The 6,135-nt window shown below is 35.5% G+C and overlaps 1 protein-coding gene across 1 annotated transcript in view; it reads right to left on the bottom strand.

The window, feature by feature from the left end:
• The window catches only part of LOC106868605 (uncharacterized), a 160,249-nt gene that overhangs the window by 124,396 nt on the left and 29,718 nt on the right, over positions 1-6,135 (bottom strand). The window contains exon 2 of the mRNA XM_014913947.2: positions 2,659-2,786. The gene's annotated coding sequence lies outside the window, so the exon portion shown is untranslated. The remainder of the gene's footprint in view (positions 1-2,658; positions 2,787-6,135) is intronic.

Below are 6,135 nucleotides of genomic sequence, written 5' to 3'. Positions count from 1 at the left end.
GATTGAAATTTACTGATATTTATTGCCTTGGCACATCACCACCATCTTATGGTCTCTCACACTCTCTCTCTCTCTCTGTCTCTCTCCCCACCCAACTGCAGTAACCATGTATCTCCTCTGCAGCAAGACACTCCTTTCATCACCACCACCACCACCACCACGATGAAAACGATGGTGATGGTGATGATGATGATGATGATGATGATGGTGGTGGTGGTGGTGGTGATGATGATGGTGGTGATGATGATGATGGTGGTGATGATGATGATGATGATGGTGGTGGTGATGATGATGATGATGATGATGATGATGATGAAAACGATGGTGATGATGATGATGATGATGACGGCAATTGACCCAGTATATCAGACACCTTCAGTAAAAAAAAGATTTTAAATAAAAGAAACAACTTTCTAACAACCGAACTCCTGAATATCCAAGGGGAAAAAAAGGAAACAGGTCGCAAAGGGTTTAATTGTGCATTTGTATCTGGTTTATTCAAATCTATAAACGATCAATATTTTTTAATGTTTCCAATCAACTTGTATCGATCCATTTACTGCTCATATTTGAAAGAGGCTGGTTTGGTTCCGTTCTTACTTTAAAATACATTAGTAACAGACAGGTATTCAAAAGACACACCTGATTGAAGTCATTGGGTTTAATATTTTGATATTAAAAACCAACATCAAAAGATTTGTTATCATGAAATGAATAGTTGTGATCAAGGGAATATTTTCAACAGACATAACGAACATAATTACAGAAAGCCATCTTTAATACAATTTTTGGGGTTTTTCTGAATTGGGGTCACTAGGTTAATTGATATTGGAAGAGTACAGAAACTTTAAGTTAGGGAGTATCATGAAGATTTTTTTTTCTGTGAATAATGGTGCAGGCGTGTAAGGCGGCAAGCTGGTAGAAATGTTAGTACATCGGGCGAAATGCTTAGTGGTATTTCGTCTGTCTTTATGTTCTGAGTTCAAATTCTGCCGAGGTTGACTTTGCCTTTCATCCTTTCGAACTGCACTCTTCAAAACTTGCACTAAGAATACAGACAAGGTAAAATTACTACCTGCTTTTACAGCAAGTTGATGCAGGGAGCTTATCCCATCCCCCTCTGACTTTTAGTTCATGTGATTGAAAAAAAAACGCGTTATTTATGGGTTGACCCAATATATATGTGAATAATATGACATGAAGATGGCAAATACTAGGCTTTAAAAGCAAATCACAACATTTGTTTCTGCACCTGACACCAGCTTTAAGTTGCTGACTTCACTTTTAAATATCATTAATTATAATTATACTTTAGAATAACGATGTGAATAAATATGATTCAGTAACAGCTGCTGTGTTGGTGTTATCCCAGGTGGAATGCGATCAAGTGCTTGATCACAAACAACACACAGCTGAATAATATTTATTCACATAATTTATTCTAAAGAATATTTATATTTAATGAAGTAACAGACTGAGGAAAAGAACTCCTTCAAAGGGGTGTGTTAAACATCCAATTCACTGATACGTCAGGATTTTGTCTTTCTGAACTCATTCACCCTGAAGTGACTTGTATATAATTGAACTGTGATTTATGTCTATCAAAAAAGAATATAAGTCAAAACAATTTGTTGGCCTTTTATGGTTTTTATAATTATTTATATAGTATTATGTTACATTATATATTATATTCATAGTATTTAATGTAATATTGTAATATACATCAAAAGTGAAGTCAGCAACTTAAATATATAATATTCAAATATATAATATTCAAATATATAATATTCAACCAAATTCAACGACTGGCACCCATGCCAACCTTTCCTTCATTGGAACCTAAACTCTGCTTGTGAAGACCTGTTGGGGCTAGTGAAATCGAAATCGTAATTGAACCAAATTCGATGACTGGCACCTTAGCACATCATGGCATCGGATGTGGCTTTTTAAACCAGACAATGTTTTGAAAAGACACCCACATAGATTGCACCTCAGATTTGGACCACCAAGAGCTGCAAATAAGTTTAGTTTTGGTCTTTGTGGATCTTAAAATGTCTTTTGAGGCCTCTGTTAGATTTGCAAACCTTCTGGCATACATTGCACAGACATATATATATATATATACAATATATACACCACACACACACACACAAATATACACAATTACAAAAGAGCTACAAATAGTTTCATGCTTTAAGATACATTAAATTGGCAGATATATTTATATATGACATGCAATGTACCTTCAATCAATTTTTGAGGCTCTGTTCATAATGTTTGATGTATTTAAAAAATCAAGGAGCAAGTTTATGAGAAAACATGATAAAAAAAAAGCAAGGAGAAAAAATACATCAGTAATATATATATATATATATATATATATATACACACAATATAGACCCCAGTAAAGATAAATCTCTAGCACTGATGCTTTGGTGAAATTTGAACCAAGATTCTACAAGAAAACTGCAAAGACTCCTTGTCAGACAATATTATGTGCATGTTTTGGCGCACATTTTGCCATTCTGTGAAGAATTAGCCACAGAGAAATATCCATTAACTGAAGAACTGCAAAAAATAAAAAAGAACAAGAAAAAAAAAACATGCAAAACAAATAACAACAAAAAAAAAATAATAAAGAATTTTGTCAGAACTCACCCTATAGAGATGTTGAGAAGTAATATTCTCCAGAGGTAAACATTAATGTCCACAAGAGTACCGTCCGTGATTCCTCACTTGGTGAGAATTTCGATGATCTAATATTCCATGAAATGGTTGGTAAAAACCTGTAATTAAAAACAAGCATAGATATTAATATACATATATATATATATATATATATATATATATATATATATAGGTAGATGTAAACATGCCTCTTAAACATCCATCCGCCTACACACCTACCTACCCACCTACTTACCTACCTACCCACCTACATACATACCTATCAGTCATCCTGTCTACCTGTCTGTCTATTTATCTATTTACCATCTCTCTCTATCTCTAACTATCCAGCTGGTTACAATTGTATCTATGTATCTGTCTGTCTATCTATCTATCCATCTGCCTATCTTTCTATCAAACAAGCTTGCTTTCTTTCTTATTACTTTTTTCTACCTCCTTCTCTCCCTTTCTCTTTTGGTTTCTCTCCCTATATTTATATGTGCGTGCATGTATGTATACATATATGTATACATGCATGTATACATGTATGTTTGTATACAAACACACACACACACACACACACACACACACACACACACATGTGAGTGGAAGGAGCTTTCGAAATTTCCCTTTCTAAAGGGTATTGCGAAAGGCCTGGCTGGAGACCCAACCTTCCAAGGTCTCTTACAGGGCTTAGAAAAACTGAAGGACCGCTGCATTAATTATATGAATGTCTGAGAGGGGAATATGTTGCATAACATCATAATTAACTGATCCTTCTGTATCTTCTTTTACCCAAAGCCAGGAACTTTTTCAGCATCTCATCGTACATATATATTTATATCTATACACACACACAAATTTATATGTGTGTGTGTGTGTTTGTCCCCCACACACTGTCACATACTGTTTGACAACTATTGTTGCTTTGTTCATGTCCTTGTGACTTAGCAGTTCAGTTAAAAGCGACCAATGGAATAAGGGTCAAACTTTCAAAGCAGTGCTCCAGCATGGCTGCAGTCCAATAATTGAAACATGCAAACGATAAAAGACACACACACACACACACACACACACACACACACACATGTTTATTAGGTAAGAGCGAACAGACATAATGCAAAGCTTCAATAAATATACTAAGACCCCCCATGTGCTCAGATTACAAACGGCTGATCCTATTTAGTGAGATCCTTATCACTACTTTGCCAATTACAGTGAAGTCTATACTTTGCTGATGAGGTTTAACAAGAGACAAACATGCTTAGGGTTGTCTTTCCATACTTGACAAATTATAGAAAGACATTATTAGTCATTCAGTTTAGTATATTTCCTCTCCTTGGCGCATAAGTGTTTTTAATTAGATATTTGATGCTCAGCTCTAAATGTGTTCATTACCACTTAACTGTTTATCAGGTAATTTTCAAGTAGATCACATCGGAGCAACCATTTTTAATTTATACATATCTCTTTACACACATCTCACTACCTACACACTTACACATTGAATTACATGTATACACATATGCCTATACACATATACCTATACGTACATACATACATACATACATACATACATACATACATACATACATACATACATACATATATATGTCGTCTAAATTACATAAAAATGAAAATAACACTGACATCTCATTTTAACAGATATATTTACCAAAATTACATAAAAATATTTTGAAATACTGAAGAGTAAATTTATTCAATAAAATCGCCATTGGCTTCAACCACAGCCTCCAGACAACTTTGGAATCTCCTGCAACTCTTCTGGATAGTCTCCTTGTTTAAGTTGGTGAATGCTGCCATAATCCTTGCTTTCAATTCACCTTTGGTGTTACAAGGAGTTTCGTTGGTCTCTTGCTCAACTGCACCCCACACATAATAATCAAGGGGGTTGCGGTCTGGGGAGTTAGGTGGTTCAGATGTTAGGGATGATGTGGTTGCAGAAATTGTCTGACAGCCATGGCTGGGTTCTCCTGCTTGTGTGGCAGGGTGCAGAGTCCTGTTGCTAGACACAGGGTCTTCCAGCAGCCACCCTCTTGACCTCCAGGTACTTGATGTAGGCCTTTGTGCGCCGTGTAGGAACATGAATGGAGGTATATCATGGCCATCACTAGGGATCGTTCCAAACACCATGATGTTGACTGGATGTTTGATTTGTATCACTCTTGGTACATGTTTTGGGGATATGGCAAGCCAGCGGTTGTCCTGTGTGTTCACCATCTGATCCTGGCAGAAATATTTTACATCTAAAAAAAATCAAAGCATGTTCGGTTGGAGGGGATGCTCGAGTTTGATCAAAAGTTTAGTAGAGTGGTCTTTTGTTTTGTCTTTGATTTATTGGGATAAACCCCAGGACTTATTCTTTGTAAGCCACTAGGCTTACAAAGAGGACGGGGACGTAAACACCCTGACAAGTGATGTGGTGGAGGGACAAACACAGACACACAAATACATATATATATATATATGTGTATATATATATATACATGTGTATATATATATATATATACGTACTATGCATGTGTTTGCGTTGTCATCTCATACACACACACAAATGCAGACACACACAAAAACATATGTGCACGTGCACACACACACACACACACACACACACACACACACACACACACACACACACACACACACACACACACACACACACACACACACACACACACACACACACACACACACACACACACACACACACACACACACTCAAATACGCACACGCTCACACCATATTTCTAATAAACCAATTTTAAAGCTGGAAAGATAAAAGGAAACCTCAACCTATCTCATCTTTCATTCGGACAGACATAATGGATCCAAGACGACTCCATCATCCGAAGTTTTCCTGCTTTTCAAGGAAGTAAGGGTATGATTTCAGGGGCAATTGGTTGCTTATTCTAGCAAGTCTATTAACCACACACTTTCTCTCTCCCTCCTCTGTCGGCTCGTTTTGGCTTGAGTTGTCGATAAATATATCAGCCATTTCCACTGATACAAACAGACAAACTGTTGCAGAACAGCCACTGTTAGCTGGACTTAGTTAACACTATATTAAACAAAGACATTGATTACCAATATCAGCGCCATTTATGTATAAACTCCCTACTATAGCTGTCTTATAAGGATTTTATGCTACACTGAACAAACATACATGTAAGCATTCTTACACACACCTATACATTTACTCACATACACATATGCATACATGTATATAAATCAAAAATATATATATGTATATATATACTCATATTAGTATACATGTGTGTGTATATATGGTTATATATATATAAGCACACACATATATATACACATATATAGTATATACTTGCATGCACACACACACACACATATATTTATATATATATACATATGTATGTATGTATTATATATATATATATGTATATATATATATATATATATATATATATATATATA

Source organism: Octopus bimaculoides, chromosome 14 (assembly GCF_001194135.2).
Source record: "Octopus bimaculoides isolate UCB-OBI-ISO-001 chromosome 14, ASM119413v2, whole genome shotgun sequence".
Classification (NCBI taxonomy): domain Eukaryota; kingdom Metazoa; phylum Mollusca; class Cephalopoda; order Octopoda; family Octopodidae; genus Octopus; species Octopus bimaculoides.
Note: the sequence above shows the minus strand (reverse complement) of the source record. Positions and strands in the feature narration are given on the sequence as shown.